General features: G+C 33.5%; 1 protein-coding gene across 28 annotated transcripts in view; it reads left to right on the top strand.

Moving 5' to 3' along the window:
* Positions 1–24,926, top strand: part of Plekha5 (pleckstrin homology domain containing A5) — a 231,330-nt gene that overhangs the window by 100,223 nt on the left and 106,181 nt on the right. The window contains exon 1 of one of the 28 annotated variants that reach the window (XM_058576257.1): positions 427–1,207. The exons of 26 other annotated variants lie outside the window; for them this stretch is intronic. The gene's annotated coding sequence lies outside the window, so the exon portion shown is untranslated. Of the gene's footprint in view, positions 1–426; positions 1,208–21,102; positions 21,130–24,926 lie in introns of those variants that run through there. One more of the 28 variants, XM_058576260.1, reaches the window with a different exon arrangement.

The raw sequence follows: 24,926 nt of genomic DNA on the forward strand, positions 1-24,926 counted from the left end.
CAAGAAGGGTTCTGAAGAAGGAACAACACTAATTAGCATACATGCCCACTTAAAGATGGTTTCATCTCCACTGTCAGTGGCTTGAACACTTCCCTTTTTTTTGCCTGTCTGTGCAAGATGAAAATGGGAAGTGGATATGACAGAGCTGTCTGGTTGGTTTTGGTGGGGCTGTTCTAAATCTCTGTTTATGGAAGATCGAGATAGAACAAAGGATAAGCTTCTTGACCATATTTCTATTATCCAAAACTACATGGTCTTTGTAGCAGTTTATTCAGCAAATCAGGCAAATTATTTATTTTATGGTATAAATATATATATATATATATATATATATATATATATATATATATATATATATATATATATATATATTTGGGGATTGGTTTTGTAACATTTTGGCAAAACTTGTTTTTTACAATGCACAAAATATTTTAAAGGTCCTATTTTATAGGTTTATCAGTATTTGGGTGAGGACTGCGGTTGTATTATCTATAGATGAGAAAAATACTATTATTACTGTAGTTTGAAAATAATAAACATTTTTAATAAAAGACACATTTCAGTTTGCTAATCTTTCCAGAGGAGAAATAAATACTATTACATAGTTTTCAGACTATTTTATTTGGAGAATAGTCAAGAGGACAGAATAAGAGATACAAAAGCGAAATATGGATATCTTACAGTTTGCTTAATTTATCAGTGGTCATATTTACATTTTTGGTTCGCATTCTGGATTTTTTTAAATTTCAGTTCATATTTAATGTTGACATAGTTAACTGAATATAGAAACCTAAGGAGTTGTTTTAATAAAAGTGCAGAAGTAATCATTTTCAATCACATCAAGTTAAATGAACCACAAAAATCATGAAATTAAAAACAAATCAATTATCATTTGGTGGTTCCATTTAGTTTATTACAGTTAATGATCTTCCATTGAATTTGCAGCTCTCTGAGTTTGTTTTGAAGTAGGTCATCACATGCTGAGATAAAACACCAAGTCATTTAAATTAGATACTGAGCATGCTCATATGAAGAATTTATCTTAAGAGGAGATTGCAGTGTGTTTCAGTTTTCTTTAGTGGGAAAAGCAGGAAAGAGATCATGATGTGCCCTTTTGTCATTATTCTGTTAGAAAGCATGTGATTGGTCTTTGGAAACCAGAAGCTTGAGATAGAGAGAATACAGGTTTTCAGCAAAAGGCCATTTGGTGAGTTAATTAGCTGTTTTATTTTATTTTGTTTATTCCTAGCAGGGCTGTGTCTTTACTTATATCTGCTGCTTGTTTTGTACCAAGCTAAAACTTTGTTTGTAGCATGTAACATAGCTGAATTTTGAATAAAATTGCTTCTTCAATCTAAATCTTATTCTTTAGAAATATTTCCAGTATATTTCTAAGATGACAAATTCATAAATTGTTATAATGATACTTCTGCACGTTCACTAGTTTCATTTGCTCACTTATGCTGAATAATGCTCACAGAATTGTGCACCAAGAGACTTCAGAATTTGTTGGTTTAGACAGTTTAGCATTTTTGTTATTGCATTTTAAGGAAATTATCATTTTTGCCTATACATTTCTATGCTTTATCTACTAAAGTAATAGGTAAGATCTATTTAAGGATCAATAATTTAAAGAAAATGAGAAGATATGTTACAATGATATGTATTATTAAATAGGTAGTTCAGAAATGAAAGTTTGCTTTGTAATGAAATTGTTTATTTAAACTAATTAAAGGGATATCAACAGCACTTCGTAAAATATACAAGATGGAACAGTATTCCATGTTCTATTTTTAGTTATTGGTTTAGCTATATAAGTGTTTGAAGCACAATAATAATTTTACTGTTTTGTACTTTTATTCTGTGGGCTCATGTTATGGTGATTGGTAGGAGGATAATTTTATTTAATTATTTTATTTTTTCCCCAAATATTTTTGTTTTACCATGAAGTTAAAGAAGGGGTATTTTTGCATTTTTCCATCCTATCTCATAATAAATACCATGTACTTTTTGAAATCTATCTTATTGTTTTCTAATGGACATGATTTTGATTATGTATTTATTACAGATAAACTTGGCAACCAAATTGTATCATCATACTTGAGATAAGTGTTGTATTTTTGAAGGTTTAGAGAGGAAAGCATAAAATTACCATATTTATTTCCTTGGGGAACATGCATGTTTTTTTAGCACATAGAAATGTGAGGTGTAGAAGGTACTTCAGTGAATTTTAGAAAAACAATGAGGGGGAAAGTAAGAAGAATAGGAAGAGAATGCTAAAAACTTAGTACCTTCAAATTTCAGGCAATTATCTGATGCTTTCCTGAAATATCTTTATTTTTACAAACTACCCCCACTATGCCATTTTCCAGGATTGGCACATGTGAAGGAGGTGGGTGTATACTTAAGCTTATATATTCACAAAAACGGAGGTTTAGCAGTTAGAGATTGAAGACTGTGTGACGATACTCAGGAAGTCTATTCCCACTTATTATTGACTCACTTGTGTGACCTTCGGTATCCTGTATACCCTGTTTCCACTTATTTTTAGCATAATACTTTACAATGGCACTAGAAAGTTCCTTTAAGGTTTCTAAAGTAACAGGATTATTTTATGGACTGTGGCAAAGATTCTTGAGCACTGTAACTCATTCACAAACAGCTACTATTAGTAAAAAACTAACAAGTATTGTCTTTATAAATTCTGTTAACTGTTTTCTTTTTTACTTAAAAATATTTTAAACATGCAAAATATGTCAGTACTCTGTGCTCTTTGAAGCTAATTTATCAGAAACACATATTCCATGTATATTATGTAACTAAAAAGTGACAAATGTGTTTTTATGTTTTTTTCCATATTTCCTTTAAACTAGATGATCATGAAATTTTCATGACAAAATTCTTGTACTTTATTTTCTTTTATGTTTTTAGTCCCATTTGTAGGCCTTTATTCAAAGATAAATAAGCAATCAATAGAAGATCTATTTCATAAAAAGCATGGAGAAATACTGAGAAAAATGAAAGGAGAAACATGGGAAGAATACTGATGGCAACAATAGCAGGTTTTTAAAGATTAAGCAATATACTTTGTCCATCTCCAAATTATTAAGTTCATTTACTCACCTACTTAACTTAGCATCTGTCAATTAAGGAACATTTATTCCCTTAACTTTGTGAAGCTCATTAGAGCTTAAAAATTTTTTTAGTGGTGCTACATGAACATGGGATCTGTGCTCAAGTAAGTTTGGAGAATAACAAGCTATAACAGCTTGTCAATAGCAGAATTTGACTTTTAACATCCTCTTCAGTGCTTTATTCTGGAACTTAATGCTTTCTGGAATATGGAAAGAAAAAGCTATACCACATGGTCGTAAACATTTGTCAAACATTAATAATTCTAAATATGAACTCATTTGAAATATTGGGATAAAGGAAGAATTGAAGGTTGTTTTTATTATTCATCTTGTGATCTTAGAGTTGGGAGGTAATGGGATATTTTAAAAGCATGATTAGTAGATTAGTCAATAGCAATAGAGATGCAAGCTAAAATTGCATTTCTTAAAAACAGTAGAAGTGTACCCTAGGCTAGGAGAATAAGCAATGAGTAAAATGTGAAGGGTTCAGGATAAAATAGTGACCAACTAAAGATTTTGATACTTCTCACAAGTGCCCACTCATTTTCTTAAAGTTATTCTGCAATTACTCCTGTGGGGAAACAAATTAATTTTAAAAACACAATTTATGGTGAAAAAGAAGGGAGTGGTAGTTTTAATCTGGGTTCTAATCTAACTTTTGCCATTTGTGACTTCAAGTAATTATCTTCATGTCTCTATTCTTTTTTTTTTTCCTTTTTCCACTCTAAAAAAAAAACAAAAACAAAAACAAACACCAAACATTTTCTTTTTATATTTGTGAGACTCAAGTTTTATATAAAGAACTTAGCATGGAGTTAGTTTCAAAGTATATATTCAATAAACGTTTGTTACCTTATTTTCTAGTTATATGTTTTCTGTATTAAAGTTTTAAAAAGAAATTACTGGTCCTATTTGAAATACCAGTCTCTCAGAATAGTACTGATTTATATATAGTAATATACTTGGTGTTTTTTTAAATTACAATATTGTTTTTTAGAAAAAAGAACAGAGTGTTTACATGATAAAATGTTTAAAGCCCAACTCTATAGAAACTGAATGTTCTAATTGGTGTACGACATGATAGACAAAGTAATGAAGATTTTGATTAAAGAAATAGCTCAGATTTGTTTGTATTGTTGTAAAAAGTAATGTTAAATAAAATCACATTTAGTGATTTTAAACTCTTAAAACTAGTAGGAACCCAATGGGGCCTGGTATTCACTAAGTCTAAGAAGTTTGTTCTTTGCATGATTCTCAGTCCATACCAATGACTAAAACTACCTAAGAATTTTGTATTTTTTTCTTTGTTCTCTCCTTTTGTAAAGATTGTTGTTCTTTAAAAACAAAACCTCAATGTGTATGTGTTATCCTGGGGATTGTACTCTACTACTGAGCAACATCTTCACCCTGTTCAGACCCTTTTTTTACAATTATTGTTTAAGAAACGTGTTAAAATTATTAGACACTATTATTTAACCTCAATTAATTAACTGATAACTAATAGGGAACTTTTCTGTAAATAATTCTTTTAACTGTGGTAAAATTTTATAATTACTTATGCCCAAGAACACTGAACTTTAAAGTCCACTGAAAATTTGGATGAACTTGCTAGAATAACACTTAAATATCAGCTTTCAGATTCATGCCATGGATTGGCTTATGGAAAACATTTCAACTGATGTCTCGTAAACAAACCTCACTGTGATTGTTTCTTTTCCTGAGAAACTTTTTAGTTTGAGTCCATCCCATTTATTGATTCTTGATTTTAATTCTTGCGCCAAAGGAGTCTTATTAAGGAAGTTGGGGCCTAATCCCACATGATGGAGATTAGGGCCTACTTTTTCTTCTATTAGATGCAGGGTCTCTGGTTTTATTCCTAAGTCCTTGATCTATATTGAGTTGAGTTTTGTGCATGGTGAGAGATAGGGGTTTAATTTTATTTTGTTGCATATGGATTTCCAATTTTCCCAGCACCATCTGTTGAAGAGGTTATCTTTCCTCCAATGCAGGTTCTAGGCACCTACGTCTAATATAAGATAATTGTAATTTTGTGGGTTAGTCTCTGTATCCTCTATTCTGTTCCATTGGTCTACCAGTCTGTTTTGGTGTCGATACCATGCTGTTTTTGTTACTCTTGCTCTGTAGTATAGTTTAAGATCTAGTACAGTGATGCCATGTGCTTCACTCTTCCTGCTAAGGATTGCTTTAGCTATTGTGGGTCTCTTATTTTTCCAGATGAATTTCATGATTGCTTTTTCTATTTCTATGAGGAATGTCATTGGAATTTTGATTGGAATTGCATTAAATCTGTATAGTGCTTTTGGAAGTATGGTCATTTTGATAATATTAATTCTGCCTATCCAAGAGCAAGGTAGATCTTTCCATCTTCTAATGTCTTCTTTGATTTCTTCTTTAGGGTTCTGTAATTTTCATGATATAGACCTTTCACCTCTTTCGTTAAGTTGATTCCCAAGTTTTTTTTGTTTGTTTGGTTTTTTTTTTTTTTTTTTTTTTTTTTTGAGGCTATTATAAATGGGGTAGTTTTCCTCGTTTCCCTCTCTGAGGATTTGTTGCTGATATACAGAAATGCCTTTGATTTATGGGTGTTGATTTTATATCCTGCTACTTGGCTGAATTCATTTACTAATTCTAAAAGTTTTCTGGTGGAACTTTTAGGGTCTTCTTGGTGTAGAATCATATCATCAGCAAATAGTGCCAATTTGAGTTCTTCTTTTCCTGTGTGTATCCCTTTAATTTCTCTCATCTGTCTAATTGCTCTGGCCAGTGTTTCAAGAACTACGTTAAATACAAGTGGTGAAAGAGGGCATCCGTGTCTTGTTCCAATTTTTAGAAGGAATACCTTCAATTTTTCTCCATTTAGAATGATGTTGGCCTGAGGCTTATCATAGGTAGCCTTTATGATGTTGAGATATTATTCTGTTATCCCTAATTTTTCTAATGTTTTGAACATAAAGGGTGCTGTATTTTGTCAAATGCTCCTTTTGCATCTATTGAGATGATCATATGATTCTTGTCTTTAAGTCTATTGATGTGATGAATTACATTTATTGATTTCCCTATGTTGAAAGCAGCCATGTGCTGCTGTGAAGAAAGGGTATTCTCTCATTGAAGGATGAAATGCTCTATATATGTCAGTTAAGTCTAAGTTATTGATTGTGTTATTGAGTTCTCTAGTGTTTTTGTTCAGCTTTTGTTTGGAAGTTCTATTTAGTGAGGAAAGTGGTGTGTTAACATCACCCAAAATTATTGTGTTGAGGTCATTTGACTCTTGAACTTCAGAGGAGTTTGTTTGATGAATACAGATGCTCCATTGTTTGGGGCATATATATTTATAATTGTTAAGCCTTGTTGGTGTATAATTCCCTTAAGCAGTATGTTTATCCTTTTTGATTGACTTTAGTTTGAAGTCTATTTGATATGAGGTTGGAAATCCCTGCGTGCTTCCGCAGTCCATGCATGTGGTATTTTTCCCAACCCTTCACCTTCAGTCTGTGGATGTCTTTTCCTATGAGATGAGTGTTTTGGAGGCAGCATATTCTTGGGTCTTTTATTTTGGATCCAATCTTCTAGTCTGTCTTTTGTTTGGTGAGCTTAGGCCATTAATATTCAGAGTTATTATTGAGACATGATTTGTATTTGCAGCCATTTTTGTTTATTTTTGGAATTTAATGTGCCTTGGTTTCACCTCTGATTAGATTTTTCTTTAGTGTAATCCCTCCCTCTGCTGATTTTCATCATTGTTTTTCATTTCGTCGTCTTTCGATATTTTCCTGAGGATGTTCTGTAGTGCAGGCTTTCTAGTTATAAATTCTTTTAACTTTTGTTTATCATGGAAGGTTGTTATTTCCTCATCAAATCTAAAGGTTAATTTTGCTGGATATAAGATTCTTGGTTGGCATCCATTTTCTTTCAGATCTTGCTTTGAGGGTCTGGGTTGAAAAATCTGCTGAGTTAGAAATTGGTCTCCCTCTATTATGTGATCTGATTTCTCTCTCGGGGCTTTTAAGATTCTATCCTTATTCTGTATGCTAGACATTTTCATTATAATGTGCCTTGGTGTAGATCTGTTGTAATTTTCTACATTTGGTATCCTGTAAACCTCTTGTATTTGGCTTTCCAATTCGTTTTTCATGCTTGGGAAAATTTTTTTTATTATCTCATTGAAGAGATTGTGCATTTCTTTGGTTTGAAACTCTGTGTCTTCCTCTATCCCAATAATTCTTAGGTTTGGTCTTTTCATGCTGTCCCATAATTCTTGGATGTTCCATTCATGGTTTCTTACTATCTTCACTATGTAATCAACTTTATTTTCCAGATTGCATACTTTGTCTTCATTATCTGATGTTTTTTCTTCCAAGTGATCTAGTTGGAGTTTTTTATTTGATTTATTGTATCCTTCATTTCAAGGATTTCTGTTTTGTTGTTGTTGTTGTTTGTTTGTTTGTTTCAGAGTCTCTATCTCTCTCTTGAAGTAATGTTTTGCTACCTGTATTTGCTCTCTTATCTCATTGTTGGAGTGAACAATTTTTGCCTGTATTTGCTGATTTAGGCAGGCCATTCATTAATTCACAGATCATTTTACTTACGAACCTTCTGGACTCCTTCTCTGACATTCCATCAACTTCACTGTCCATGGGTTCTGTTGTTATAGTGTCCTGGTTTGTTTGGGGCACTTTCCTCCCTAGTTTTTTCATAGTGTCTTACGTGTCGTCTTTTGTTTCAGTGTGGATCTGAGATGTTACAGTTTCTTCCCTATATTCTTGTAATACCTGTGCAGATTGTCTGTACCTCACCATGATGTTGGGCTTCCGGACCCTGCTGGTGTCCCTCAATGAATGCTACTGCATCCTGGACCTGGGTTCTGTGCAAGTTGGTGTGGGTGGATCTGGGCCACTGGCCTTGACCTCCCATGATAGTCTGCTGGTCAAAAGGTGGGGTCATGCGCCAGAGGCTAGGCTGTGGCGGGTATCTGTCCCTGGGATGGAGGGGTGGACCAGGCCTGCTGGGGTGGATCAGGGCCACTGGGCTTGGCATCCTATGGTAGTATCTCCTCAAGGTTTTGTTTGATGATACTCTAGATTTACCTAACCCCATATTAAGTTTTCAACTTCTATTGATTGTAGCTCCTGGCTTAGTGATTCATTTTTATGTGGTTTTTAATCAGAAACTTTTTATCAAATATTCTTTTGCATTTATTATTCTTAGGGACAAATGATATTTGGGACTTTGGTTTGTTGAGTTCATTTTTATATTTCTTCACACGAATCCTAGACCCAAACATTTAGATTCTTGCTAGCAATTGTCACATAAGATTCTTTTTAATAAATCACATACTTATTTAAACCTATCTAAGGGTTTAAATGTTTGAAGTTTCATGTGCTGGACATTTGGTCCCAGTGTGGTGGGTGCTGAGGTGGTGGAACATTTAAGAGGTAAGACCAGTAGATAGTGGTTAAGTCATTTGCAGGGGGTTCTCCACACTCAGAAGGGAGTAATGTGGTTCTTGTGGGACTCTGGTTAGTTCCTGCAAAAATGAGTTTTTGCTTAAAAAAAAAAAAATGTATCCCCTGAGTCTCTCTGGATTACTGTAATCTCTTCTGCACATGCTTCCACTACTATGATGCCATCCTTAGAAGCCAAACACATGGGATGCTTGATCTTGGACTGTAAACATTTGAAAACTCCAAGCAGAATAAATCTCTTTTCTCTTTACCTTTCCCAAGCTTGGGTATTTTGTTACAGCAATGGAATACAGAATAATACACCACATATGTTGGTTCAGTTCACTCGTTCACTCTAAACATTTTCAGTTTCATATAACCTGTATTTACTCAGGTGTCATAAACCTGAGTAATAAAAAGTAAAGATAAAAAATAAGGTCGGATTAAAAAGTTAAAATTTAATAATAAATATCTAATTCTACCTTTAATGTTAGATTTACATATTTTTAAGTACACAGGAAAGAAATAATGGGTTGTTTAGTTTCTTACTATGGTTTTGTTATATCAAATTTGAATTAGACAGTCTTTTCTTCTAAATAAAACTGTTCTTAATAGTAAAGAAGCAGTACAATCTTGATAAGGTAATAATTGGTGAGTTTTTACAATACCCAAGTATAATGTCAGGTTGGGGACTGTAGAAAAATGCTATAGGGACAGTTTTTATGCCTAAAACAGATTGTGGGGATATGTGTGTGTGTGTATATATATATATACACACACACACACATACACATACACACACACACACACATATACACACACATATATATCAGAGTTTCCCCTTGACATATTTTTAGTCTTATATAAGACATACACCACACCCCTTACCCCCCAACCTGCATTATATTTCCCAGGGTGTGAACTGAATATCCTAATTCCTAGACCTGTGAAGGTTTATCTGACAAACCCTTTCTAGATGCACTTCAATTAAGGACCTTGAGATGAGGTTTTCCTGAATCTTGGGTTGGAGGTAAGGGGTGGCCACAGCAAGTGTAGTAGTCACAGATGTCCTTGTAGGGTGAGGGAGGTAGGCAGAGATTTCAGACTCATTTTAGAGAAAACAGTGTAACTCCAGGGGCAGAGATACAGTGATAATGGGGCCACCAGAAGCTGGAATAGGCAAGGAACTGATTCTCCTGTAAAGTTTTTGGGATTACTTCCAACACCTTGATTTCTACACAGTGAAACTGATTTCTGGCCTCCAGATCTGTAAGAGTAAGTTTCCATTATTTTAAATCAATGGGTAACGTCAAAGACAAAATTAGCTTACAGATCATGATTGGCTTTTATTTGTAAAAAGGAGCAGCACCTCATTCTTTAAAATAAAATGAGTTTTCCCATGAGTGAAGAGTTGTCTTTTTAGACAGAAAGGGTTGAAGGAAGCAGAAACAGAAAAAAAAAAAAAAGCACAGTTAGGTCGTTTCAAAGTTAAAGCAGATGGGACTTCTTTATCATGCTAGTTAAAACTGACCTTTTTAGGGATTTGACCATTCACCCAATTGCTGATTTCTTGGAAGGGCAGAGAAACAAGGTAGGTTGGAACTTAAGCATGAAAAACTCATTTTTATTTGTTCTGTTGGCCTGATACAAGAACTCAGTCCAAACCCATGGCCTTCTATAAATTTTATTTAACAGAGTTGTATTAGTTTCCTATGACTACTCTTGCTTAAAAAATTACCATAACCTTGGTAAATTTCATAATTAGGATTGTGCAAAATATATAATTTCCATACAATGAGGTACTATGAACCTTTAGGACCCGTGTCCCTGTCGGATATTCTTAGGGCATTAGAAGCATGCTCTCAAAAGGGGATTGTGGGACCCCAGTCTTTATGCCTTCCCTTTTAGTTCCTGGCTCATGAGATGAGCAATTCTGCTTTGTCTGTGCTCTCTGCCATTGCCATACAACACCTTCACCAGAGGCTGGAAGCAAAGGGCACCCCCCTGCCCCAGCAATCATGGACTGAAACCTTCCAAACTGTGAGCTACATAAAACTTTCATTTTTTAAGTTTATCATCTCAGATATTTATTATAGTAATGGGAAGCTAATACAATCTCCAAAGATGGTGACTGATTTCTCTGCAGCAGGCACTGAGTACATTGAGAGAGACATATGTGCACTACGTAAAGTGGAATAGACGAATAGCAACTTCTTCTGCCCAAGGATCTGAAAGTGTGGATGGCTACCCAGAGCTGATGATGTCTGTATTGGGTCTTGAAAAGTGAATACGAATTTCTAAGCAAAAAAAAAGCATGGATGGGTGGCACTCTAGGCGGAGTGAATAGCAAGACCCAAAGCTTTTAGGTCTTTAGGGAAGAAGTATGTTAGTGCTGCTAGACACTTGGGAGTTAGGTGCCTGGAGGCAGGGAGAAAGGGCAGACAAAAAAGGCAGATCACATTGTGTGCCATACCAAGGAACATACACAATCCTGTAGGCTTTGGTGGGTCTTTTGTGTGTTGTGTGGATGTGGTGCTGAGGATTGAACCTAGGGCCTTGTGCATGCTACGCAAGTACTCTACCAAGTAAGCCTATATCCCCAGCCCTTGGTGGGTCATTTTTAAGTAGGAGAACAGAACAGGAAAATTTTGTGTATTGGAAAAATAAATGTGCATCAGCATAGAGGATAAATTAATGGGGGGAGAGATTGAGAATGGATTCTTTCATGTTTGAAATAGTACAATTGAAAGTGGGAAAAGGATTTTAAATTATGGTAGCAAAAATGGAGAGAAGGTAGAAGCAATAAAAGTTAAGGAGGCAGACTCTTACAATTTGTTAAACTAGGGTGGGGAACTACAAATTTTAGAGGAAGAACTACTCTCCAGCATTTTAATTTATTGAAAATTAGAAATTCAAGCAAGAAACAGGTTTATCTAGAAATATTTTAGTTTGAAATATTACTAGGATATTTCTTTTATAGAGAAAAGCAAAAAATGGAATATATGGCCATGTAGAAAAAGAAAAATCAGGGCAACAGATTAGAATATATGAGTTTAATTAAAACATCAGTACTGTTATTGAATGATAGCAGGAGTTACTTAATAAGGAATGAATTAAATCACTGAAGGATGGAGTATGTAGTACAGTGGCACAAATGTAAATCTCAGCTACGCGGGAGGCTGAATCAGAAGGATCTCAAGTCCAGGGACAGCCTGGACAACTTTGCAAGACCTTGTATGAACCAGAACCTTTAGGGAAACTAATGTATAGCTCACAGGCAGAGGAGGAGACCTAGCAGAAATGGTTAGCATGAGAGAATCAGAGGGCTGAGATTAGGAAAATCAGAAGAGAGGAATGTTAATTTTAAATACTACATCTCAGTCCTGTGAGATGAGGATTAAAAGTATCCTTTGACTTTTTTTAGGAAGACTTAAGTGATCTTCACTCACCAAGCAAGAAAGGAGGGAAACAGTACAAACAACTAGTTTTGGACTTGTTTGGGGGCCAAAGAAAAAGAGATATGCAGAGACAACATGTATCAAAGAATACAAATGATTAAAACGTGTTTTTCAGCTGTTAAGTAGGAGCCAGTGGAAAGAACAAGTTGAAGATGGAAGAAAGAAAAGAATCAATTTGTTAGAATAAGGTCCTAGGGAAAGTGGGGAAAAAAAGAGATCAATAATATAGTGGGGACCTTATCTTCTGAAGACTGAAAGGGGAAAAATAAAAGAATGGGCATAGTTAATTAAGATTTGAGCCATAGGGCAACAACTATTTACTTGGGGAATGGTAGTGATATTAGGTAGGTGGCTTAAGGGGAGTGACAAAACTGTTAAGAGAGAATGAAAGGGTTGCATGCCAGATGGTGTTAAAAGTCCACCTAAAGGAGGAAGGGAATTATTAATCGAATCAATCTGCATGGGTAAATGCTTTCATTTGAAAGCAAACACATTTCTTTGCCTTTTTTTTTCCTAAAATTTTTTTGCTTATTAAAAACTTTTTTTTTCTGTTGCAATACTTGGACTTTCCCTATTAATATAACCTTGTTTAAATTAGCCAAAAGATGTTTTACTGTGAAATATAAAAATGTGTTTTGAGTTATAAATAGCACAGAAGCTATAACAGATTCCATACACTGAATAACTATTTGAGTGTTTAGTGCTCTCTAGCATGCATGAATGGCCAAGAAAATGTGGCCTCTGACATGTTAACAGCTAAGATTTTGGCATACTGTGTGAATATGTATGTCTAGGTTGCATATAAATAGTTTAGATAATAACACCCTTACCACTTCCCACTTCAGTTTACTTTTTTTTTTAATTTAAAAGTTTGTGGGGGGTTTTTGGTATTTGAAACAATATATTCATACTCTTCTGAGAATGTGTCGTAAAATAAGCAATTTAAATGCCCCATTCCTACTCTTTGAGCCCTTTATCAGTTATTAAGAAATCTCAAATTATTCATCTGGTTTGAAGAAATCTGTTCTAATCAATATAAGGATGTAATAGGCTCTCAGTAACTGCTTACATGATTAGTATGCTATTAATAGCTCCAAGAAGTGCTAGATTTTGGTTTTCTGACTAAATTTGTACATTAAAAGGTAAAATTATAATTTAACAATAAAACCTAAATTTATAAATGATATACTAGAAAATTTTATATATTGAAATGGGTACAAATTACATTTGCTTATATTGGTTTTCTTTCCAGAAAACTTAACGAAATATATAATAAAATATAGAGATGTTCACAACTCAAGAAATTAAATGTAAACTTGCTAAACAAGAAAATCATCAGCATTGCTGTAATTGAAATTTAGTTTTAGCTCTGCTTCCCAATATAAAAGGGAAATATAAGTTGTTATACTGTCGGAAAGAGGAAACATGGAGATCATTTATCCTTGAATAGAAATTTTCATGTGGGTTTTTATTTATTATACCACTGTGTGGCATAATAAACAATTTACAAAACTTTTGCAGAAAACAGGTAGACTTCCTATGGTTTTTCATTACAGCTGCCTTTGGGAAAAAAATAAAAAGCTAAGAGAAGAACATTGGTCACATCTTAATATAAAGGTAATGCTTAAAGGTTTCCTAAACTAATGTGGTTCTTCTGGTGGTTAATTTTTTTGTAAGGGCAGAGCCTAGACTGACTAAGAAATTCACTACCTGGATGGCTATTGTCTAAGGATCACTATATCCAGATCTACTGCTGCTACCTGCTGCTCTTACCTTTTACTATAACCTTTTAACTACCCAGCTGGGTGAATTCAATTTTTGGAGCTGCTTTTAAAAAGAAAGAAAGCTGAAGACTTAAGAAGGTATTGGTTCCCAGATGCAGTGCTAATGAACCTAGACAAATTGACATGCAAACAATCCTTAGCACCACCAAAAAAGCCCTATTCTCTATCAAACTGTGTGAATCTGGACAACAAGCTTAATTCTTTCATTTAAAAAATCTATACTCAATAGCAAGAAGACCACTCAATTAAAATAAGGGTATGAAATGATACTCAACAACTTTGTCACTTGGAAATTGCATGTAAAATAAGAGTGAGATACCACTACACACCTATTAGGGTGGCTACAACCCCAAAACTAACAGTACCAATAATTGGCAAAGTAAGTTGTAGAGCAACAAGAGCTCCCATTGATTGTTGGTGAGAATAAAAAAATGGAGGTCAGTTTGGCAGTTTCTTACAAAGCAAAACATAGTCTTAACCTTGGGATTATTACCATACTACTGAGCGTCTACTGAGTTGAAAACATACTCACACATAAACCTGCACATGCATGTTTATAGAAGCCATATTCATAATGACCCAAACTGTAAGTAGCTGAGATATCCTTTCAGGAGACTGGTATATCCATACTATTTTTCTATTCTTTAAAAAAAGACCATCAAGATACAAACTGCATAAATGAATCTTAAATGTATATTGTTAAGTAAAAGAAGCAGTTTGAAAAGTTCTACATACTGAGCCATACACCAAGCAAGCCTCTAATCCCAGTAATCCCTGTAATCCCAGCCAAGGCAGGACTGGCCTGGAATTTACCATTCTCCTATCTCAGCCTCCCAAGAAGTTGGGATTATAGGCCTGCACTACCCAAAAGGGTTTGTGTAGCCTTTCTAATCAATTTCTAAAATAAAAATAAGTGTTTTCATTTAAAATAATAGAAAAAAACTTGTTGGCTAAAGAATTGGTACAAAGGAGGTATGAAAGGGGGCAAAGAAATTTCAGTGCCAAAAATGTGTATGCAGAAGTATAGCAAATTAAAGTTGTATCTGTTTTATAAACCATTGCATGGTGCCCCCTCCCCCCAAAATATATGGTTTTGTTCTTTTTGTTGTTGTTGTTAAGTTTTAAGAGAGAACATGCATTGCCCAACAAAACATGGTTTTGGTTGGTAATGTTGACACAAAACCATCTGATGGTCTGCTCTGCCATATTATGATGAGTAAAGGACAGTTTAGGAAGTCAGTTACTTTCTCAGGACCTTTCACTGAATCAGTTGTAAAAATAAAACGGCTGCATAGGCCCCAAGGCTATGTTTCAATCATGAGTCTATAATGTATTCTGTCCTATGTGGTAGTAAAATTTTCGAAAACATGGATATTCTTGCTTCCTTGCAAAAGAGTAATAAGCTAGAGTTTCTTAAGTAAATTAAACTAACTCACAAAGCAACCATTATAGGTTTTTTTCTGAGGCCTACTTGTTGATGATAATGAAACTGATAGTACTATCATATGTTTCTTTTCCTGCATCAAAAACAGACCACATATCTTCTAGGCAGATAGCACAAGTGAAGAATTGACTGTTTGTACTTGAATAATAGATGTGTTGTTGATAAATAAGGCTCTGTAGAAATCAGGAGATTTTATGTTTTCTTTTAAAGTGAAATTAGTTTATATAGAGTTAGAATATAAGTCAAACTATCGTTTAAAATGTATATGCACATGAATATTAAGTTTTCATACTATATGTGTTGCATGTATACTCTTTGGAAGTTACTTTGAACTGTGATAATTTAACTGAAAAGATAGTTGAAGATCTACCTCTCAAAATCCCTTTTTTTCCCATCAAGTAAAATTGTTTTCAAGCTCCCAAAGATAGTTATAATGTTCAAATATGCCAAAGGGGATATAAATAGAGTCACATATTTCTCCTATAGCTTGAGATTTCACATGATAACAAAGACAAAGGAAAGAGGAGATGATGATAAATTTTAATGCTTACTTTTTTTGTTCATCTTTTTTATTAGATCTCTAACTTTGGTTTGCATTTAGTTGTATAAATGAAATTAGAGTTAGTCCAGTCTCCATGAAGATATATTTTAAGTAAAATAGGATATATATTAAGCAAAATAGCTTATATACATCCTGTACTCACAGATTCTTTGAGATTGAAAGTATGACTGACTCTAAATTACATTGGTAATGCTGATTGTTCCTAGTACATAGTATTAGAACTACCTGAGTGAGGGAGATTGCATAAGATCTCTGAGAAGTTAACATTTGAACAGGAACTGAGTAATATAAATTGGTGAGATACATAAGTTTTGATAAACTTCAGAAGGAAGAGATTGTTCAGAAGGATTACTTGCAACTAATGTCACACAAAAAAGTAGAAAGGATTGGAAAAAGAAATAAAGGGGATTAAAAAAAAATCTAAGTGTCTTATTAAGCTGACCTTGGAAGGTGAACTTGTTCATTTATGACCTGAAAACTAGGTATTTGCAAATTAAAATATTCTGAATTCCATTAGTAAGCAAGTATGTTTTAGTAGCTATCACTCCCCAGAGAGAAAGATTCTAATATTATGAAGGACTTTTTCATTGTAATTGGTCTCTTCTTAAGCAGGCGTTTATGGATTAATTTGATTCTTAAATCAACTCTTCCAATTAACTTTTTCCAGAAGTTTGCTGTGATGTGAAATTTACCTCTAAAAGGAATACTGACATGATAAGGTGAAATAACCCTTGAACATTTCTTGGGTAGTAAATTGAAAATATTTGGACTGTTATTTAAGTGCCAAATGAGGATGACTAACATAATGTTAGAAGAAATTGTTGGCCCAATACTTAGTTGATTGCCTTCCTTGATGACATAGAACTTATTTCTCTACAGGGCTTCAGTTGATGATGTGGTTACCATTAGGTGTGAATGTTTGATTCCTCACCTGACTACTAACTTTTAACAAATGATATGAGAATATAAGGGAGAGAGATGCTGTATTTTCAAATCATTTTAAATTTAAATTACTGTTACTTTGTTATACCAAAAGGACCTCCGATGACCAGGAAGTTAAAAAATAATCAGTAATCAATTGATTATATATTTGCATGCTTTGTGTACAGCACTGTTAGGCACTGTTGAAAAACTGATAGATCTGTTTCCTACCTGTTAAAAGAATTTTTACTTTAGATACTAGTGATGAGTAAGTGGTACCAAATTATGAATACAATTAGGTGTTGGATTGTTGCTTGGACATAAACCTGTCTGTAGAGTAAATGCTACAGCCAGATAAGTTAAGGACAAGGATAGCATTTTCAAGAAAAATGTGGTCAAATGTTTACATAACACTGAAGTGAATAGTATAATGACTGGAAAAATATCACAACTGGATCCTTGGTCATGATTCTGAGTCATTAATTCCTCAGTCATTATCACAAATATGTCTGAGTAATGTGTGCAAGCTGGTGGAGAATACCTAGGAGCCCTTGCTGGAATTTTTCTGTGGTTTTTAAATGAAGAGAGAATCAAGATTGAGATTTAAGATTCCCAACTGATTTAAAGAAGTTTATTAGCACGTACAAAGTAGTATAAGTCCATCCATTTACCTTTCTTGGTATAACTCAAATGTGGTTTGGGCAGAGCCCAAAAAAGCTGGGCAGAATCATACAAGGCACTTGTAAGAATTATCATATTGTTATTGTATTTCTGCTGAAGTAAATAATTTCTCTGTAATTGGGCACTTTTTTATAGGTGTAAACTTTAGATTTCCTCTTAAATATGTGCCAACTTCTGATCTCTGACTGAAATCTCATCCTCAATAGTCAGGTTAGCTGTCACTTTGTTAAGCCTTTCACAGATTCTTCTAGGCATTTAGCTGTTTCTTCTTTGGGGCTCTTCATTATATGATCTGTTTACAACTTGTTCTGTCCTATTAAACTGTCAGTTCAGGCTGTTGTGACTTGGAGAAAAAAGGGACTTTATCTTATTCCCTCTTTACTTCCTTCACCCCACTATAATATTTTCCCTGTAGTAGATGTTCTGTAAATGATAGGTGAAATGGCCAGAGGCTCACAGGTTCTTCAGGCCTAAGAGAAACCATGCAGGGTACTAGTAACTTAATCAGCCAAATACTTGCCCTGCTTGTTACTTCTCAGTATTCCACATAATCTTCCAGCGTCTTTTAACAGATTTCTGCTGCTTCATTTTATTGTAGTTCTCCTGGCACCTACCACAACTACCATGCCATTGTGTGATTTTGCAAACATATTCTTCTGCAGTTTTATTTAAAAAGATCTATCTTCAAATGAGACATTTTTTACTGCGTAGGTAAAGAGTGAACACACACCTAAACCAGATATGCTAGAATAATATAAAATTTCTTCTTTGTAAGCTTTTAAAGATATTTTTTGTTGTATGTATATATATATATATAATGTTTAGTTGTTGATGGACCTTTATTTTTTATTTGTTTATTATATGTAGTGCTGAGAATCGAACCCAGTGCCTCACACATTCTAGGCAAGTGCTCCACTACTGAGCTATAACTCCAGGCCCTTTTGTTTTGTTTTTTGAGATAGGGACTCACTATGTTGGCCAGGCTGGTGGAACCCCTGAGCTCAAGTGTTCCTCACACCTCAGCTTCTCAAGTACCTGGGACTACCCAGGTGCACACTACTATACCTTCTGGCTTAAGGTGGGTGTTCAGGGGTCACAATGTAATACTGGGGATAGAACTTGGAGGTTCTTTACCACTGAACTACGTCCCCAGTTTGTTGTTGTTTTCTCTTCCAGACACTGTCTGGCTAAGTTACTGAGGCTGGCCTCAAAATTGGTGCTCCTCCTGCCTCAGCCTCCCAGGTCACTGAGATTGCAGCTGGCTTAAGTTTTTAAAAATGTTTTCTTGTAATTATTCTGATGGTGAAACTGATGAAGTCTTTGTTACATAATAGAAGATCTAATTGGTCTGGGGGTGGGAATAATAAGCCTACTTTATTATAACCTTAATGGACTCTGTTTATAAGTTATTATGATCTATGTCACTTAAACGGACATTATTGTTTGCTTTTAGAATTGTGAGGAAAAGTTGTTTTGTTGACTTATTTTTGGTGTTTTTGAGGGCTGTGGTTGTAGCTCAGTGGTAGAGTACTTGCCTCGCATGCTTGAGGCACTGGGTTCAATCCTCAGCACCACATAAAAAAATGAATAAAGACATTGGGTCCATCTACAACTAAAAGTAAAAAGTTTAGACTGAATATAATTAACAAACAAAACCTTGACCTAAAAAAAAAAAAATGGAAATGATCATGAATCGCTACTTTTCTAAAACATATGCAAAACCTTCTGGTTATAGCAAACTGTTGGCTTGATTTTTTATATTTCAAACTACATGATGATACAATTTTGTTTCTCAGCTTGAGGTGCTATTTTTAATTTTTGTTATTGCAGTTTCATATGAAAGGAATGTTTTAGCACCAGTTAGGTTACGTGTTAGATTTAGTTGTAAGACATCTCAGATTGAGATAACCTAAAAATTTTCATGAACATACCCAGTCTCATCTGATCTCAGAAGCTTAAGCATGGTCAGGCCTGGTTAGTACTTGAATGGGTGGGATCTAAAAATTTTTTTATACCATTGTCAGTCAAGCAAGATATTTACAGTGTTTTTTAAATGGTTTCCCCATTCTTTATTAAGAATCACCATTTTGAGCAAAGAGCATGAACTATAGAAGAAATACGGTCAGCCATTAAATATGACTCAACATTTAATTAAACAATCATGTGGTAAGCACTGTTCTAATTGCTTTACATGATTCTTCTCATCATCAAAAAAATCCCATGAGGATTAAATTATCATCTTTATTTTCCATATAAGAAAATTGAAATAGGGAAAGGCTAGGTAACTTGCCTGTGGTCTGAGAGCTGTTGAGGAAAAGAACTCAGTTTGAACCCAGATCATCTGACTTCAGAGGTATGTGGTTTTGACTATTAAGCTGAACTGCCTCCTTCATGAATAGGCATGCAAAGAAAAGGTTTAACCCCATTTACAGTTAGAATAGTGGATAGCTTGTATTTTCTATTAGATTTACAAAGATAAAGGGTAATTACCAGTATTTAATATGAGTCAGGATACGGGGAAAGGGAAAACCTAAGATACTGAAGTGCAAATATAAATTGTTGATTCTTTTTGGAAAAGACTGTTTCTAAATGCTGAAAACATGCACATGCTTTGACCTTTCCATCCCATTTCTAATAATTATCCTACATAGCTAAACAAAGAAAGGCACTAAGATATTTGCATTTTTTCAAGTTTTTTGTTTCTTTGTTAAGTATTATTTATTATAGCAAGAAATTGAAAATAAAATGCCCAGTAGAACATGGGTTTAGATAACTGTGATAGGCAGTTATTAAAAAGGAAAATTAGAAATGTCATTTCTCTCCATGGCACATTGCTGAATAGAAAAAAAAAAAAAGCAAACTCTGGTCTAAAATTAGGATGTTCATCAAAATATTAACAGTTGTTGTATCTTCTACTAGGTAGTATAATTTAGTAAATTTAAAATGTCTATGTAATAGAGACACTCTGCCTAGGTTTTATGAGCATTATGATCATGGGCAAATAATTCTGTGCCTCTTTTTCTTCAGTAAAATAAAGATAACTGTAGAACTTATCCTGTTATTAGGCTCAAATGAGTTTGTAAAACATTTGACATAGTAAGTGATCTGTGCAGCCATCATTATTTCTGGATAGTGGAAAGGGAATTTTAGTCTTTTTTATACCTTTTATGTGTTGAATTTTTAAATAAGTTTGTATCAACTTTGGAAAAAGCAACAAAAACTTTTTAAAGGAATTATTTTAGTTGGTGTGCTTACATTTTTAAAGGAAATAGCCACTTATTTTTAGAGCTAAGGTTATTTTTTACATTCTTGTTTTCTTCAAAAACTGTTTATAACAATATATCTTGGTGTTTTGCCCTATGCTATATGCCAATTTCAAAGAAATTGAAATCATATTTTATTCTTCTGGCTAGAAGGCATGCATAATCACAACAGATCCTTCCTGGAGAAACTGCCTTAATTTGTGGCTACAGTGACATGTTAGATGTGACGTAAGTCTGGTGTCAGACTTCCAGAGTGGCAGGCCAGCCTGACAGCCACAGTGCATTTCCTTAGTGCATACTCCCCACAGTGCTCATAGGGAGCAGCTCAAAGACAAAGGACTTCAGTCTTATTTTTATTCCAGTCTTTTTTTATCTGAAGTTGAGGGTTTTTTTTCAAGAATGTGATTTTGATGAAGGCTGGTGAGTAATTCTTGTTACTTTGTTTGTTAATAATAGCTAATGCCTAAATGAACAGTAATCTATTTTCTCAGTTAATGATCCTGTGGTAAATAATGTTTTGTAGCACTGTTTCAGGCATGGTGCCTAGGGCAGAGGATTTACATACCATAAATATTTCTATAACTTACTGTATTGTGGAAATGTAAATGTATTCATTAAGTTGTCAAATGACTTGAACATTTTAAGATGTGAGAGTCAGAAATGTCCTTCCTATAGTCTCTCCTAAACTTAAAACTGCATAAATGTGTACTGGTCAAAAATAGCTTCAAAGCCTAAAGATTTTTATTTAAAAGTCTCAGAAGCTTACCTCCTTCAATCTCAAAGAAAATTAGATAAATAATTCCTCACACATTCCTATAGAGAAGCTCGGTGATATTCATTATATAATGCTTTCCTTAATACACAATTTAATAATGTTCTAAACTAGTTAACAGTTGAAATAATGATATCTCTTTAAGAATTCTTTAATTTGGGGGTTGTTTCAGTGATGTGATTGAAAATATTTATTAACCTAAAATTGAAGAGCAGTATCCTGGGAGGAGATTATATATTATAGACAGTATTTCAGCATTTAAACGAATTTTAGAAATTTTAAAGAATAATGCCAAACAGCCATTGATTATAGAAGCTGGGAAATATGCTGATTCTTATTAACTACAAATTCACATTTCTTTGAATTGCAGTGTTATGTTTAGTTTGAAAGCATTAGTGTTCTGTTATGCAAGGTTTCTGGGTTTTGGAGTAGCTATTTTGCTTATAATTTCTTTTTCTCCTTTTTATAATGAAGGGTATTATCTTAATTTCATTCTAGTTATATAAACTAAAGCCTTTAAAGTTTTTCTCTTTTTATATTTTGACATCTCTGGCATAATTGTTTTCATGAAAGTTCAATAGCAGTCTTTGATTTCAAGGTCTTTTAGAAGAATTTCTCAAGTTTCCCCTTAAAAAAACAGGCATATACTTTAAAGTTTAAGTCTAGTTGAAAAAGGGGCAGTGTAGAAATTCTTTAAAAACATATTTTTTACTTCAATTTTCTGAAGCATTTGAAGAGTAAGACTTGCTTTGCATGTTTTTATGTGAAAGAAAATGTTCTAAATTAATTTTTATGCCAATATGCAAAAGTATCAAATTTGAGGAATAAATCTCTACCTCATATTATGGCTCCCAGGACATCAGACTACTATGTTTAGAAGGTTAGAAATGTAGAAGTAGGGTTTCAAGTTCATTTTATATAACTTGACAGCCTTAATTCACAATCCAATTTTTTTTTAAGAATGTTCAACTTCCAGCTAAGATTCTGCCCAAATACAGAAAATTTAAGCACTGTAAGTGAAAAATTCATGAATATTTTAATTCTTTTTTTAAATAAATTTATCATGAAAAAAATATCATGAATCCACTTAAAATATTTTAACATGGTATGGTATATTTTAAACTTAAGCAGTAAATTACTGTGGTAATGATGAAATATACTTGTTATGCATTTTAGACAAAGATTTTTTTGAGGCATTATGACATCAGAGGTCATTGGCTGCTACCAAGTTCCAGTATGGAGAAGCTACTTCAGCTTTTTTTTTTTTTTTTTTTTTTTTTTTTAATGAATAGAAAATTAAAGCTGGCAAAATGAGGGGAAAAAAATAAGGTGGTGAGCAGGGAGATAACTTTCAATTGACATAAAAGTTTTACCTGAGTCTAAAGTGATAGGAAATAGAATACTTGTCTATTTTCTAATGGATAATAACGTCTTCCACCAGTAGTATGACCTGCTTGAAAAGTATAAATGCACTGTTCTTCTTTTAAAAAAAAAATTTAGCCTGGTAAACTCAGTTGGATCTTTAATTCCCTTAGAGTCTTAAACTACATTTTTGTTTCCTAGTGGTGTACAGTACAAAGCCTTGTGCATCTACATGTTAAATAAATATTTCTACATGAATAAATAGTTGACTAAGCAAGTTAAACGAATGAGGAGAATATCTTGGTCTCTGTATTGGAGAGATTTCATCTTTACTCTGATGATCAAAACTAACTGATAGCATGCCATGCCTTATACTCTTGTTAGAAGAAAATGTTTCTCCAGTGTCAGATATTGCCATTGTAGTGTCCTGCTGTAGGAAGTGGGCCAGGTTGGATTTCCACCCTACTTTTGCCTCATCTGTAAGAGCGAAATTTCTCAGTGCTCAGAGATGATGATTTCTTAACTAAATTGAGCCTTAAGTAAGTTCTATGTGGATCATATAAAGTACATTATGTTTGAATCTTTTCAGAATTTTTAAAAATACATTATTCTGAAATTGAAGTGATAGAAAACCTAGGAATAAATACATTGTTTTAAAACTCACATGAAAAAGAAAACTTACTTAAGACCTAGATTTTCAACCATATGTCTATGCCTGACCCTCATCTTTGTAGTCGGTTCTGAACTCTATCCATATTTGACTATTCCTGCTAAACCCACCAGGCTCATTCAGAGAGCCATCACACATGTGATGCTTTCCATGGTCTTCTTTTTCTAAGCAAGTTCAATCCCTAATCAGTCTCACCTCTGTGTTTTGTTTATGTTTATGCCGCTGTTTGTGGTTATTTATTTTATTTATAATAACATTATTAAGGATGTATTTCAGTAGAGCAGTTGCCTGGCATGCTCAAGGACCTGGATTCAATCCCTAGTACTGGGAGAAAAAAAGTGTTTGCTGTACTGTGCATCATTTTGAAAGCAAGTCTACTATTGTTTTTTTTTTAATATTGTTTTACAGCATTATCATTTGATTTTTGTTCTTGCAGTGATTGTTTTAATAAAGCTTATATAGTATCTGAAAATAAGTAATAACTGTATAATGAAGAATAGTTAAATGATTAGCTTTTTTACATTAAACTCTTATCTGTTTGATTTATTAAAAGGAGTGTTTCATGTACAATAAAGTAATCTGATCCCTTCAAAGTAACTTATTCACAACTTATGTGTAGTTTAGAATTAGGTTACTATCTAAAGTGGTATAGTAAGAATTGGTGCTTAAACTTAGTTTTTTCTAATTTGCTGTTTGCTTCCTTCCCACTAGTATAGTAAATGTCTATTTAATACATGTTACAATAAAATCTTGCTAATTAGCATTCATTAGGGAGTAGTAGAGTTGTCTGAATTGATGATATTCTAGGTTTTGTATTTTTGAATGCCACATTATTGCTTTTAAGTTAATAGAGCAATACTTCTTACTATCAACTTGTTTCTTAGGTGGGGTTCTTATTAATTTTATTTTTAAAATCTTTGGGGGGTGGGGCCTGGGGATTCAACCAGAGAACTTTAACACTGAGCAACATCCCCAATCCTTTTTATTTTATTTTTTATTTTGAGAGGGGTCTTACTGCTTACCTTGAATTTTGTCATCGTTTTGCTAGAATAACAGGCATGTGCCACAGCACCTTTCAAAAAAATTCTTAAGACTTTAGTAAAAACATATATGTTGTTCTGTAATTTTTCAAATAGTAAGTACTCTTTTAAACTACTAAAATATACCCTATCATCTTTTTATTCTGTTGTATAAGTTTATACATATTTTTCTACTGTGGATCATTAAACAACGAATATTAACTTTAGATCACATTTTCAGTGCTCTTCATTCATTAAATTATAGTTGTGTATAAGTCATTACTTCACATTAAAACTGGAGTAGAGAGCCAACCATTTTTTAAACAAGATAGTGATGCAGTTAAACCTTCTTTAAAGAACTCTGCTCTCTAGCATATTCCAGTCCAGCTGATTT

The sequence above is a fragment of the Marmota monax genome, unplaced genomic scaffold (assembly GCF_021218885.2).
Source record: "Marmota monax isolate L192 unplaced genomic scaffold, Marmota_monax_Labrador192_F-V1.1 WCK01_AAM20220418_F8-fsc00012, whole genome shotgun sequence".
Lineage (NCBI taxonomy): Eukaryota > Metazoa > Chordata > Mammalia > Rodentia > Sciuridae > Marmota > Marmota monax.